Source organism: Apostichopus japonicus, chromosome 16, assembly GCF_037975245.1.
Source record: "Apostichopus japonicus isolate 1M-3 chromosome 16, ASM3797524v1, whole genome shotgun sequence".
NCBI classification, from domain to species: Eukaryota; Metazoa; Echinodermata; class Holothuroidea; order Aspidochirotida; family Stichopodidae; genus Apostichopus; species Apostichopus japonicus.
Window position 1 is genome coordinate 36,566,017 of NC_092576.1, and position 15,240 is coordinate 36,581,256.

Below are 15,240 nucleotides of genomic sequence, written 5' to 3' on the forward strand. Positions count from 1 at the left end.
CAATCAGAAAATTATTCTTTGTTTGTACCAACTTATGTATTTCATGTTATATTTTATCTACATGACCATAAACTGAAATTTAGTAGGTTAATTTCTTACATGAATAAAGGAAGAAAAATACCTCTTGTCCCTGTACAAAAGTGAATCAGTGAAACAAATACACCCCACAACTGCAAGGGAGTGTCATTTAGCACCAAGAAGAAACACCATTAATGGCTTACAATACAGTTCTGAGGGGCGTACCAATACGCCCCGCTACTGGTTGGAGTGTCATTTAGCACCAAGAAGTAACAACATTTAGTGGCTTGCAATACAGTTCTGAGGGGCGTACCAATACGCCCCACTACTGGTTGGAGTGTCATTTAGCAACAAGAAGTTACAAAATTTAGTGGCTTGCAATACAGTTCTAAGGGGCGTACCAATACGCCCCGCTACAGGTTGGAGTGTCATTTAGCACCAAGAACTAACACCATTAAGGGGCGTACCAATACGCCCTGCTACTGGTTGGAGTGTCATTTAGCACCAAGAAGTAACAACATTTAGTGGCTTGCAATACAGTTCTGAGGGGCGTACCAATACGCCCCGCAACTGGTTGGAGTGTCATTTAGCACCAAGAACTAACACCATTAAGGGGCGTACCAATACGCCCCGCTACTGGTTGGAGTGTCATTTAGCACCAAGAAGTAACAACATTTAGTGGCTTGCAATACAGTTCTGAGGGGCGTACCAATACGCCCCGCAACTGGTTGGAGTGTCATTTAGCACCAAGAACTAACACCATTAAGGGGCGTACCAATACGCCCCGCTACTGGTTGGAGTGTCATTTAGCACCAAGAAGTAAAAAAATTTAGTGGCGTGCAATACAGTTCTAAGGGGCGTACCAATACGCCCCGCTACTGGTTGGAGTGTCATTTAGCACCAAGAAGTAACAAAATTTAGTGGCTTGCAATACAGTTCTAAGGGGCGTACCAATACGCCCCGCTACTGGTTGGAGTGTCATTTAGCACCAAGAAGTAACAACATTTAGTGGCTTGCAATACAGTTCTGAGGGGCGTACCAATACGCCCCACTACTGGTTGGAGTGTCATTTAGCAACAAGAAGTTACAAAATTTAGTGGCTTGCAATACAGTTCTAAGGGGCGTACCAATACGCCCCGCTACTGGTTGGAGTGTCATTTAGCACCAAGAACTAACACCATTAAGGGCCGTACCAATACGCCCCGCTACTGGTTGGAGTGTCTTTAGCACCAAGAAGTAACAAAATTTAGTGGCTTGCAAAACAGTTCTGAGAGGTGTACCAAAACGCCCCGCTAATGGTTGGAGTGTCATTTAGCACCAAGAAGTTACACCATTAGTTCTGAAATAACATAATAACACCATTAGGTGGCTAAGAATGCAGTTCTGAAGTCCGTACCGATACACCCCCTACTGCTCGGAGTGTCAGTTAGCAATAAGAAATTACATCATTAATAACAACAATAAGTGGCTTACAATGCAGTTCTGAAGGATGTACTATTCAGACTCTCAGATTGCTCTAATGGGCATACTGATACCCCTACTAATAATTTTTCACCAAAAAAATACAATAATAAGAGAAAGTCACTGTAACCTTACCCCCCCCCCTCCCCCCCTTTTTATTTCACACACACTTAAAACAAGCATTTTAGGATTTGCAGAGTAGAAGACCATGTGGCTGTTTCAGTGTTGCCACTTCCTGAACACATATACCCTACAAGACAATTAACCTCCCTGTTGTCCCCAAATGACCTTTGACCTTCACCAAAATCAATACGCTTCTTTTAATCAGTGCTATAAACTTTTTTTTCATCCTCTGTGATCTAGGATCATCCCTAGCAACAATAGTCACATTAAGTTCTGTGCCATCATCCCATCAAAGTTTCCTTGCAATGGTTTTCCTCTTGAACGCAATGGCCAGACCAAACAGACTCAGTGTGAGCATTTCTGTGTCATCTTCAGAAAAAAAGAGAGAAATAAAACTTTATTCTACACTGACAGTCTAACCATTTTATTTATTTTTTATCTGTTGCATTGATAGTAAAAAAACAAATGAACAAAGACTGCAAATGTTTTTTGATATGATAAGTTAGCAGAACTATACTGTCATATGATTGCAGTGCTATCACTCTGCTGTCCTCTACAATCTGAGTAATACTATGACAGAGGTCACATTTCTGCCTGTATTAGTAGCCTACATGTTGTTCCCATTATACAAGTGAAGATTCCATTTGAATGTAATGTGTCCCCTTGGAGTAATATTGAATTAAAACATTGAATTTAATTTGATGTGACATTTGACCTATGTTTCTGGGGGGGGGGGGGGTCTGCTAGACATAGACTTTAACCCTAAAACACCTTCATACCAAGTTTTAAGAAAATCAACCCAGTCATTGAAGAGGACTGTTTGACATAAAATTGGACACCCCACACAGACAACTTTTACCCCTCCCTCAGTCAAACACTTCCGGTGACCATGCAATACCCCACAATGAATGACCCCTATTGGGAAAACTAACCACTACCATGGCAACTGTTGCGTAATACTGTTAATGGTCCAACTTGCAAAGGAACTACAATATTGTACCTAATCCTTCCTATGAGAGTGATTAGATAACAATTATTTGAAAATTCACATACTGTAAGAGAGCGATTCTGTGTGCACAACACAAAGTTATGTGTTATGTGTAGACAAGGACTTTCCATACACACTTTCAATGTCTTAATGCATAGGTCATTGCAACCTGAATATACAATATGGAGGAATGAGATGAATAACTGCTCGGCAAAAATTCTTCTATAAAAGCAAAATTCATAGTAGTCACCTTTACCTCAATGCTCATCTGATGCCTGGTTTCCCCTATTTTGATGTGCTTGTTTGCTAACCAAAGTTTTGTATCTTTACATTCTTGTCTGGATTTCTCTCTCTCAGCTCCTTACAGGCTGTCAGATTGTGGATGCCACCAATAACTTCATAATGGTATCCATTTGCCTGAAAGAAAAATTTGTTACAAAATGTGAAAATGAATATATCAGTAACTTAAGTCAAAGTAGCGTAATGTCAGACTTTTGTCCTCAAAGATCAGGTGTAATTGACATGCAAACAGAAAGCCACAGGGCTTAGTGATTCCTTTGCCTATTGTTATTGTAGGGCATTGGAGGGGAGAGTTCTACTGAGTACATGGGATCCACAGTGAAATGGAAAAAAAATCTCTTGCAACTATTAGCAAAGGAGAACTAAATGTGTACTCAAAGATATGGTGTGGACAACCCTGAGTTATCATGTTTTCAAAGGTTTTTAATATTATGATGTATGTAGGAATCCACATGTCAAGTAAAAGATCTGTTCATGTTGTTCTTCTTGTCTAGGGCTAATATTGCCATGTGCATGGTGAGGTACCATGTTCAAGAAGTTTTTCAGACTGAAATTAACTGACCTTGAGTGACGTTGACCGAAACAGCCAAAAAAAAAGAAGACAAATGCTTAATTCCTATCAAATTTGAAATTTACCAAAACTTCACTTCTTCAGCTAGAAAAGTTGTCAGTTGTTGACCACTAGTGACCTCAAATGACCTTGACTTCTCCCAACACACTATCAGCTGAGTATTTACTAAGAGTGTCTTCATACTGAGCATTAACTTCATGCAAGCTGTACTTAGTGAGATATGTTTTCAGAATTTAACTAAAATGTACCTCAAATGACATTTGACCTCAAAAAAGTTAACATTATAGATGGCAAGTATTCAATCAGAGGAACAAATTTGACATTCTATGTAGCTTTATTCTTTGACTTAGCTCATTCACAGAGTTTTCAGGTTTAGACCATTGGTTATCTCATATGACCTTTGGCCCCTCCCAAAGCAATAACAGTGAAGAATTTACTAAGGTGGTAGATACCGAATACATTCTTCTAATTGTTCAAAGTGTGAACTATATGTAAGCTGTACATGGTGAGATAACCTATTAACAAAGTTTCAGATTTTTAGGTGGTGTGGACCTCAAACAATTTTTGACGTACTAAGTAACAGCAAGTGGTAAGCACTCGATTGAGGGATAAGCATACTAATTTCACTTAACCTTTACTTCAGTAAGGTCATTTATGGGGTTTATAACTGTTGACCACTGGCAATTAAATAACAATTGCAGCTGAGAATTTGCTAAGGGGTAGCTTTCTACCAAGTATGAACTTCATGCATATTGCACTTGTTGAATTATCAAAGTTTTCAAAATTTGAGCTAAGGCATCTCTCTCTCACATATGCACACACAAGCAGTCACTGCTGCATGGTTTTTGATAAACAATTATGAAGCACTCCATTATAAAAATCACTTTATAATCAAGTGCTGATTACTCACCGTGGGTTCTGAAAAATTCTCCAAGTTTTCCAAAGTTGTTGCTATAACAGTCAGTGGTTGATATTGTGGTTGTTAAATTCTAACATAGCCTCTTTTAGTTTGGTGAGAAATTACACATTCACTTCTCTCAACTTCCGACCAACTTCTAGATTTTCTATGTCAATATTTGCAACACCTGTGGACAAGTAAAAACGATGGTAAGTAAATTTCTGCAAAGCTAACATCAACTGACAGGGAAATGCCATACATGTTGGTATGCAAAATGTTTTCCGTAAACTTTGTAAAGCTAAAAATACTATTCAAACCAAATGTACACAGTGACTATAATGATTGTTAAAGTATGTTGAAAAGCAATGTTCAATTAATGAACACATTATTAATGGGGTTCTGACCCCTCCCCGATAACACTCAAATAAAAACTGATACTTCTATTGATGTTGTAAATTTCTGGTGAAAAGTCAACAGTTGAGGCAGTTCTTAATGGGCATGCAGTAGGAGGCATACAGATGGCTCAGTATGAAGGACACTGCACAGAAACTGATGTAAAATGAATTTAACAGCTGCCTACTGTCCTTTTAGTTGTGGGTTGCTGAATATTACTCATACAGTATGCGGGCCCACCATGGTAGCCACAGGAGGAAATTTTGACTAACAAAAGGCCAAAAATAGATTGCTGAAAATGGAAGATGATTGTTTTAGCATCTAGGACAAACTTTTATCAATGTTTTTTCGTGTTGAAAATTAACGCTTATTCAAATTCTCTTCAATTTTTTTTTTGTCCAGTAAATTGGTGAACCAAAAGGGTTGGGGTTTTTTTTCCCTTTGTTTTTTGGTGGGCCAGATTAGATTGTCTGGCATGCTCAATCTGGCTAGTAGGGGCCCCTGTTCTAAAACCACAACAGTTCCAATTCCTGAGGCAGTATATTGTACTGCTACCGTACCTGACAGCTTCTAAGGGTTCTCACCTAAGAATGCTGCATTAACTTCCTTCTTGATGAATTCTAAAGGGCTGACAACTGGCTGATCCTTATTACTCTTCCTCTTTTTGTGAAGCACAGGTAACTTGTGCTGAGCCTTTCTTTTCTCTTTACTTCCTGATGTTGAAGGTCTGTTTTAAAGTGGAAAAGAGCAGTTAGTAAACCTGAATATGATAATATGCTAGTGTCCTTGGACTCCAATATCTCAACCCCAATCTTGGCCCAATGTCTGACCCAGAGGGGAGAAGGGGTACACATGAGGCTTTCACCCCCATGAAATTGAAGACTGTAAACATTTTACTGCACTGGTGCATGTCAGTCTCTGAAGCAATAATATTCCTTGTTACTATATTATATTGATTCAAAACTAATTATATAGTTGCAATAAACTTTTAGGATTTTGGAGTAGCCGACAACAGGAACGAAATTAGGATTTAGGAGCACTTCACGTTTTAACAATTTTGATATGTTAACACTATCCTGGCTTCACTGATTAAATAGGCTTAGGGCCTAGCTCTTGCTAGGTTGGAGTTGGAGTTGGACGTGACAATGTTATTTTCTACGAAATTTTAACAGATTTGTAGGTGCAAACAACAAAGACACGTTTTTTTTTAAATGAAAGCTGAAGGTTAAGGAACGTGAAGCATCAATCGAATTAGGACTCACCTTTGATGTTGTGACCTAGCCTACACAGACTTCAGTATAGAAATAGTGTGCACGCTACCTAGGACCTAAGTTAGAGCCCGTAGAGGCCCCTTTTCTTCTAAGTTCTATTTGAGGCGTATTACAACGAACCGAACTTGTCAAAAAATTGGCAAAATCGCTTGGTCAATAACTTCCTGGGCTCCTGCCTTTAATTGTACCGTAAATTGTCGAGAGGAATAATAAATTTAAAATGCCGGTATATCCTAGTCATTGAATCAACTTGAAGTAGGCCTAACGTTTAATACTAACTCACATCATGTAGTGTACTTCACTTGTTCACCTTTGACCCTCAAGTTTTATGTCAAATTCACGTACGTACATAATATAAGCTTAAGGAGGTAGCACTTGTATGTTACTACGCGACTGTGGTCGCCGTTTTCTTGTTCGTCGGAAAATATCACAGAAACAGATTGTAGTAGTAGAAACCGTCAGGAGTGTCACTCGTTGACTTGTTAAATGGCTGTCAGCTTTGCTTGTTATTGCACTTGCTTCAAGTAGCATTTTTTCACTCACAATCAAGTCAGAATTGATTGAAATATCTTTTCTAATCAGTTTGGGTTGTAGACAAGCCACACTACATGACACGGACGGTTTTTCGTCAAAGTCAGTCTAGAGCAATGTATAGGGTGTCCATTATGTGTTTGCATGAACAACTTAAAAATAGTAATACACAAAATATGACGACAGATCATGAAGAAGTTCGAATTCAAGGTATAACGTTAAATGCTTGTCTACACTGCGGTTGGACACCTGCAATCACAAATAAGTTACGCTTGGCAGTTACATTAGCACACTGCGGTTCAAGCGTCCTTTGACTCGAGTCAGAGAACAATAGTATTCACTGTTGATGTCAGTTCTGTATGAAGATAAAAAACACTGATAATGTGCATTCTGACAGTTAACCCACCACAATGGAGGTTATAGGTCGGTTAATTACGCGGTGACTTGATTCGGGTTTTCAAGAATGGTATGGTTTAGACATTTTATCCTTCACTGACCTTTTCAGGTTTGCCAAGCAGAATTACCAGAGATCAATGTCTTAAACACCAGAAGTTATAAGTACCATATATTTGTCAAAACTCCTTTTTATTCTCAGAGGGTTATGGAATAATTTGTCTGAGAAAGTTGTACTTGCAAGTAGTGTACGAACATGGGAAGTATCACTTCCTTGGTAAGAATGGCTTTGGGTGTTCATTTAGAATATTTGAGAACAAATGGAGAGTGAATGCTTCCAGGAAAGTACTTTTTGAAAACGCCTAGCAATTTTAGCGTGCTATGATTTGGGGCGATTGGCTATGCACTTTCAATTTATTTTAAAAGCATACCCATATACATGCAAGAAACAAAAACTCCACTTGGTTATTCTTAACACAAAATATATTTCATTATACGGAAATAAGTCCAAAAATTTTCCTCACCTTAATGCTGTTTGGGATCGGCGGTATATTTCGAATCTTCATGTAATTGGTGACAAGGGCTCTTTGGTTCCAAAAGTAGAGTCCGGACAAGTCCGAAAAAAAGAAAAATCATAAGTCTTCCTCTGCCACACACCAATTTCTTGGTCTCGTCATTTTATAAAATTATTATTTAGGCGTTTCGAACTTTTTCGCAACTTCGGCTCTACGATTTTGCGTTTGGTGCATCCGTGCATGAGCAGTCTAACCTTGTCAGGGTATAAATACGTTGGTGGTCTGAACAACTCCCTGGTCTAACAAACGTATACGTATGTGTATGCAACTACCACAGTGAAAATTTACGATATCAAATAATAGTGCGGATGTTTGTGGTAGAAAAAAGACAACAAAGTCTGGTTGAACATCTCCACGTTTGCGGTCAACATCGAGAGGGCCGATGAAAGATTATATTACGTAATCATTCCTATCACGTTGCGTTCTCTCACACAGGAAATGAAGGTTAACGTTTTTTAAGTTGACGACATGCCATGGCCTTAGCCTTTAATTAGAACTATAGTTGTAAATAATGAAAACAGTGTGTTTGGGGAATAGGATCATTTATATACCTACCAGTATGTGTATGCATGGAGGTCAAAAACAGGTAAAAAAAAACAGGTAAATTGGAGGTAAAAACAGTTTTCCCTCCATGGTGTATGCATGTGTGCATGCGTGAGTGTATGTATGTATGCAATGCATGTACGTGTATAGGTATGGATGGATGGGAATAACAAAGAAGCTGCATTAAAAAAATATATGATGCATTTCATTGAAAATAAGGCTGCAGATATATATATATATATATACATAAATATATATTTCTATATACATATATATATATATATATATATATATATATATATATATATATATATATATATATTATTATTATTATTATTATTATTATTATTATTATTATAGAAAACCAGAGAAATAAGATGACTCTTAATTGACAAATAAGGAGTAAAGTTTTAGAAAATATATTAGAATTTCGGTCCCCTTGGGGCCTTCGTTGGCAATACTTGGCAGTCGAATGAAAAGTACAAAATATACTAACACAATGAAAGTTTGACGCTAGATAAGTGTAAGTTGCATTGATGGAATTAAAAACCAAATAAACCATGACTATACAGGAAGCGGATGAATGAGCAAAGAACGGATAACATGTTTGTAGAACTGATAGTTGTTAAGGCACTTAAGGGGTCCCAAGTCTTTGTCGAGGCCGGTGACTTAATACGAAAGATCCAATCGATTTCTTTACGTTTACGTTCAGTAGCGAATTTGAAGTTCGAGGCAATTAAAATACATTTTTAGTTTTTGAGAGAATGTCTATGAAGATTGAAATGTTCGGAAACGGGGAATCTGATCAAATTATCACGAAATATACTATTTGTGATTACTAAAACGTAAGCGGAACCGGGAGCCTGTTCACCTACATAATTGCCCTCTTTGCAAAGTACACAATAGAAAATGTAAATAACATACAACAAAAGAGGGAATGGGGATAGTTGACTATAGTCTTAGACCCGTTACCGTTAAATATCATTGAATTTCTGTTATTGTGTGATTCCTGAAGAACAGATAAATGAAACGTTAACCTATGTGTACAACAAATTTAACATCATTACTCACTATCACGCATTCCCACTAGGATATTTTTAGTATTCAACAGGGTTGTATAGTATTTAGGTTGTCCCTTGCAATTTTAAAGTGAGTGTACGCAGGGACGTAGCTAAGGCCTGAAGTTGGGGGGGGGGGGAATGCAGTGGCTGAAATTCCAACTGGATGGGTTTTGGAGCCAGAAAATTCCGACTGCTGACTTGAACCCCCCCCCCCCCCCCAACCCGCACTACTCGTGAACGATACGGTCAGTGTTAGTCAGACATCCCATCTTTCGCGACTGCAATTTTGTTCCGAATTTTTTTGCGGTACATTTGTAGCACTGGCCCTCACTTCACAAACTTATTAATCACTCTGGTTAAGCGGGTAAGCAACTGAGTTGAGTTATCTGCTTGATAGGCTACATAGACTACTAACTACAAAAGCTATGTTAATGTAACAAAGGGGAAAACCTTTTTTCAACAAATTATATTCGACAAAATACAGTGCTTTTTCCTAGCGCGCTTAATATTATTTTCTTGGGGGGGGGGGGGGCTATTTATCACTTGCATGAAAACAATTTCAATTGTTCACATCATTCCAACTGAGCATTTGGAATGAAATGAACACTTAAACATTTTGCAGAAAAATGTTGAGTTGACGACTGATACAATAAGTTATCAATTAAACATTTTGCAGAAATTTTTCAATTGCTCCATTGGAATAAAGTGAACAAATGAACATTTTGCCAAAAAATGTTCAATTGACGAGATAAGATATGTTGTCAATTAAACATTTTGCAGAAAATTTTTCATTGCTCAGATGGAATGAAGTGAACAACTGAACATTTTGCAGCAAAATGTCCAATTCACGAGATATGATAAGTTGTCAATTAATCATTTTGTAGAAAATTGTTCAATTGCTCAGTTAAAGCAACTAAGCAATCCAACATTTTTTTTCTTATTTTTTATAAGATTTTATCTTGTTATCTAAACAATTTACTGAAAAATTTCACCCTATGGGGCAAAGTTTTTCTCATGTTGATGGCACTTTAAAGCTTCCGTAGATAAGCATTGAGCGTTTTTATCGTATACGTTGTACAGTAGTTTTATTAGGCATTTTTTTTTACAGTATTCAAAATCACACGAAGTTTTGTATGGTGGAGTATAAAGATCGCGAGATACAATTTCTAAATGTGACAAGGAAAACGTGGTAAATATGACTGATTAAAGGTCAATTTTGACCGAAAATTGTAGGTCACTCACAAATTACAAGAATATATGAAATTAGAGTGCGACAGTCGGAAAAATTAGAGTGAGACAGTCAGAAATTCGGACTGTCGCACTCAAATTTTCCAACTATCATCAGTTTTACAAAGATTGGAGGTGGGGTGTGAGACACCCCCACCCCTCTAGCGACGTCCCTGAGTGTACGTATACACACGGCACGTCGAATAATACACGGGCGAAACTCGCAGTGTCCTGCATTACCATTGAACTTCTGAGTTCGTATATTTTTCAAGAAACCGACACGGATACATACGACAACGTATACCAATATGTAAATGTCTCTCAAGATCGGTATGTCATAGGCACCTATAGATGACTGAATTTCCCAGTGAGGTAAAATTCCTCCTAGATGGTAATCAAACGGTTTAAGAATTTTACCCAAAGGTGACCATATTTTAATATGTAGCATATATGGGGCCAATACATCATAACTTTAAGCCTTCGAAATAACCTATTGTAGTTGCATATAACAAGGTTTGAACCTAACTGGAGACCAAAACTTCCCCGTATGCAACACCTTTGAAAAATAAAGAGGCGGGGGGGGGGGGGTCGGAAAGAGGATTCAAGAAAGTTTGTAATATATAGGCTTCTTAAATAGTGCAGTTCCTAAAGGGTCTACTCGTTTGTATTGGGTTTAAATGCCTTCTAAATCGCTTAATTTTCAAACAGTTTCTGTGAAGACTACTATATTTCAGTCATACTTTCTCAAGCGTGGGCACAATGCCTAAGCGTGGGCACAATAAAGCGTGGGCACACATGCATGTTAACCAATATGTATATGTGTAGTGTACGCGGCTGCGTGCAGTACATATGTTGTCTATGTATATATGTTAATCGTAATGTCTTTTTCCCGTTTTGATAGATGGGCTATAGTATGGGGTGCCTCCTATGATAGTAAGAAACCCGTTACCATTAAGTACCATTGACGTACCCATCAGTGGCGTCGCCGAAGGGGGGGGGGGGGCTGGGGCCTGAAAAAATCGTGCCCCAGGTGCCCTTCCCCTTCAGATGCGGTTGTAGTGTTAAAAAAAAATACTCAGACAAAAATCTTTATTTGCCTAAATTAAAAACATCAATATTGGACAGATGCAAGCCCGAAAATTACTTCAAGTTGCTAAATATAGCACCAGATTGCATCTGAGGACCCTTAAAATTGATCCAAAATTCACAAAGTGGAAGGGAGAACTCTCCCCTATCACCCCTTCCCCAGGACGGCATTTAACAATACACATTGTGCCTCCATAAGTAAGTGATGTGCCCCCCCCCCCTGTACTACATGAAAGAGGACAGTAATGATGGATGAAGAACCCGAAGTACATCTGTTTTTCCGTATCACATATTATTTCACAAAAATTACAAAATTTAAATCCCAATGACGTGCGGGCATAATCTATACGAATTCAATACATCACTAACTATAGGTGGTGGCGAGATCCTCAACCCTAAATGTGATAGATTTTGTGTATAACTTCTGCATATCAGTTTCCAATCTTATTTCCGAAAATATTAATCAATAAGAAGTGCTGAATGTGAACAAATCCTAAATGAGAGTATATGCCTAGAGTCGGCGAATAAACAATTTTGGTTGTAAAATGTATACATGATATTTTTCTCAAATTGATACATATGACCTTGAATTTTACCCATCTTTTTAATTGTGTTAATGACAATGACATATGTAAAGGAGGATTTTGTAACACCTTTAGATCCAGAGATATGTGTGTTTTCCACGTCGCAAAAAAGTACGCCCTCTATTCCATCTTGTTGCTAAAATATGTTTTTTCCCTCTTTTGTTGGAGACTAGGTATTTTCCTTTATATAGTAACATGATTCAGCTAGGAGTTGATCACAATGCACAGAGTAAATTGGTAAATTTGTATAATTATACTCCAAACAAAATTAAAATAACCCTATCAATTAGACACAAGCATTTTACTGTTTTCCAAAATTATCATGAAAGTTTGATGTATTTTGCCACATTAGGAGGCTTTAAATGTATTGTCAATGTTAGTGCGATTAATTAAGTGAACATAGCTATGGCTGTAGAAAATCGGAGGGTTGAGCGCCGTAGGCTAGGACTATATTGTAATGGACTTGTCGCAACAGAAATGTGTATGTGTTTGTGTATGGGTGAGGCGGGGGGGGGGGGTGGGGATATAATGATATTCTTTATAGCAAGTGATTTTAATGTTATGATCACAAGCTGGCTGAAAAAAAATATACCATAATTTATCTTACAAGCATGCAGCTATTTTTTTGGGTGGGGAGGGGGGGGGGGAGGTGGTCAGGTCGATCGTTGTTTATATAGGATCAGCAAAGTCGTTGGGAGCTGGGGTTAGCATCGATGTGGGGCAGATCTCCATGCCCCTGCCCCCATACCCCACCGTGCTACTGTTTACAAACAAGTGAAAGCGACATTTTCCAAATGTATCCATGTAAACCACAAATGAATACTTCTACAGAAAGGCTAACCTAACACAAATAAGACTATAGGCATGCATGTGTGTTTGACAAGTAATACTGATGAGAACTCCGCATAGTGCATATTTTTACACAGTACAACTAAACAAGTCTACTACAGTACTATTATAAAGGTTACCAGCGTTAGCCTTTTCACACAATAGATCTAGCGTATTTTTTCACCTTTCTAGGATTCCAGCATACGTTTTATCAAAAATCGCACCAAATCGGTAATTCACAAAATAATTACTTTGTTTTCTGAAACTTTGAGACCAAATTACCACTTGGCAACCCAATAAAATATATTTATAGGCTTCCGTGGCTTTTACACTATAATACCGCGTGAACTGCTTTAATATTAATGGGTTTTTCATACTTGGGTTTTTCATTAGGACTGAATCAGTATTTTTGTAAAATCCACAGTTAATGTTCTTGTATTATTTCCTGATTGTTATTAACCGTTTTAACTTGTTAACATAATCACTAGACTGCCTATGATATGAATCAGTGCAACGAACAGTCAACGAATTATTGAAAACAACACATAACAAGTGAGTGAAACTGATTATCTAGCGTTTTCTGGGGTTTTATTTTGGCAAATCTAACGTTTTTTTGTTACTTGTCGCTGGTAACCCTGATTATTATTATGCTAACCGTAAATGACCTTTGGCCACCCCGTACTAGTTTTAAGTGATTGACAGATCAGCTGTGCCGCAACCCATTACAACTCCCTGGTAGTACAGTAGATACTGTAAGTGTAATCGCACAAAAACAGCGTGTGTTATGACACATACGTTGTACTCCCTGTCCCAGGGCAACTCCGAATATTGAGCCTATCGTTTTAAATTCTACACTTGTTGCTAGCGTCCATACTGACACGATTTTTATCGTCAACTCTTCTTCGAAATCGGGTGTTTTTCGTAAAAAGCTTGCATCCTGAATTCCTGACCATCGTCGATACAATACAACATAATAATCATAACTGACCTATGCATCTTACGTAGCATTGTCACTCTAGCCTAGGCTATGAACATTGAAAACGAAAGTTTTGGACCAAATGTACTACTAGTACGCGATTTCCGGCTGCGAATGACACATTTCCAATCCGAATTTTTTACCGGCCCGGGCAAGGATCAGATCCATAGTACGGCTCGAGTGCAAATGCGACTGGATCAATGCATCAGTTTACCCCGTGGAGAGATGATCGTCTGATAAAATCAGAGGATCTGATCTGGATCTTGTATAAAAGCACAAGTCCAAGAACAGATTTAAGAACTTAGGTAAGTGCTAATTTTCAAATTTAATCTTTATAGCAGCAAATAGGCTCATATACTTCATTATTGCATACTGTACATGGTGCATATTGCTATAATTTATTTCAGGCTTTTCCAGTTACAAACATGCCCCTCCCCCCAAGAAAAAAATAACAAAACATAAATAACAGTTTTGGCATATATATGTCCCTGCATGGTCCAGTGTGCAGATTTTTACTCACATTTGTTGCTCTCACTATGTGTGATTGTGGGAACTAGGGACTGTGTCCCAATGGCTAGGAAAATTATTGAAGGTCAGGCTATTTTATTGAAGTTAATGAGTTTTGTCCTTTTTTACAAGTTGTACTGAAGTTTGGTAGAACACTACCATTTCGACAAAATATTGTCAACTAAAAATTCACTTTTCAACATTGCAGCATTGATACTGACATTTGAGAAGTCCTCTCCCTCCATACATCCACATACAGTACCTCACAGATGTGCAAGATTTCATAACAGGGCTACACAGTCTGCATAAAGTATATACTAACCTCAGAAGCAATCAATCACAACAATATTGTCTTGCCTGATTGCAACTCCATTGTGGAAATAAAACCTGAAAACTTTGTCCCTTTGGTTGTGGTCAAACAGTGTGTCAATAAAGGATCATATGACACCTAGCCAGTTCATATCACAGTGTAAGGCAGTCTATACTGCAGCAACCAACAGTGAATATATACAGTCTTCAAAAGCAGGGTTAACCACAGAAAGGGAGTAAAACTGTTAAGCAGTGGTCATGCTCTGAGGACTTACTCTTTCAATGCATGCCTTTGGATACTGTTTCACATTCATGGCTCGTATTATTGTGGTGTGCAGCTGAGTAAATGAAGATTTAGTTGTGCTCATTTGTCATTGTGCTCCACTTACATGGGAAACAAAATGTGTGAAGGAAACCTTACAAATTTTAACAAATTACCAGTTTTCTGTCAGAATGTAAAGAGGATGATCCTGACAAATTGGACATTGAGCCAACTCTTTTCTCATCTCCACACAAAAGCAAGGGAAATACATCCCTACCTAATACACTTAAAAGGAACGTGAGCATGGATAATGAAATGGAAAATTTGGAAGAGGA

At 38.0% G+C, this 15,240-nt stretch overlaps 2 protein-coding genes and 1 long non-coding RNA gene across 7 annotated transcripts in view; 2 read left to right on the forward strand and 1 right to left on the reverse strand.

The window, feature by feature from the left end:
* LOC139982254 (uncharacterized) overlaps window positions 1–15,240 on the forward strand; it is a 281,036-nt gene that overhangs the window by 115,340 nt on the left and 150,456 nt on the right. The window lies entirely within an intron of this gene.
* LOC139982270 (autophagy-related protein 101-like) overlaps window positions 1–15,240 on the forward strand; it is a 112,004-nt gene that overhangs the window by 510 nt on the left and 96,254 nt on the right. The gene's annotated exons all lie outside the window — the stretch shown is intronic.
* Window positions 12–8,268, reverse strand: LOC139982276 (uncharacterized). Of its 5 annotated transcripts, none has more exons than XR_011798093.1 (5): window positions 6,015–8,268; window positions 5,337–5,479; window positions 4,372–4,546; window positions 2,841–3,007; window positions 12–1,971 (listed from the first exon to the last, which is right to left on the reverse strand). It is a non-coding gene; the product is annotated as an uncharacterized lncRNA (long non-coding RNA). The 5 variants fall into 5 exon arrangements; XR_011798092.1 differs by having other exon boundaries at window positions 2,847–3,007; window positions 6,373–8,265; XR_011798090.1 differs by having other exon boundaries at window positions 2,847–3,007; window positions 6,307–8,265.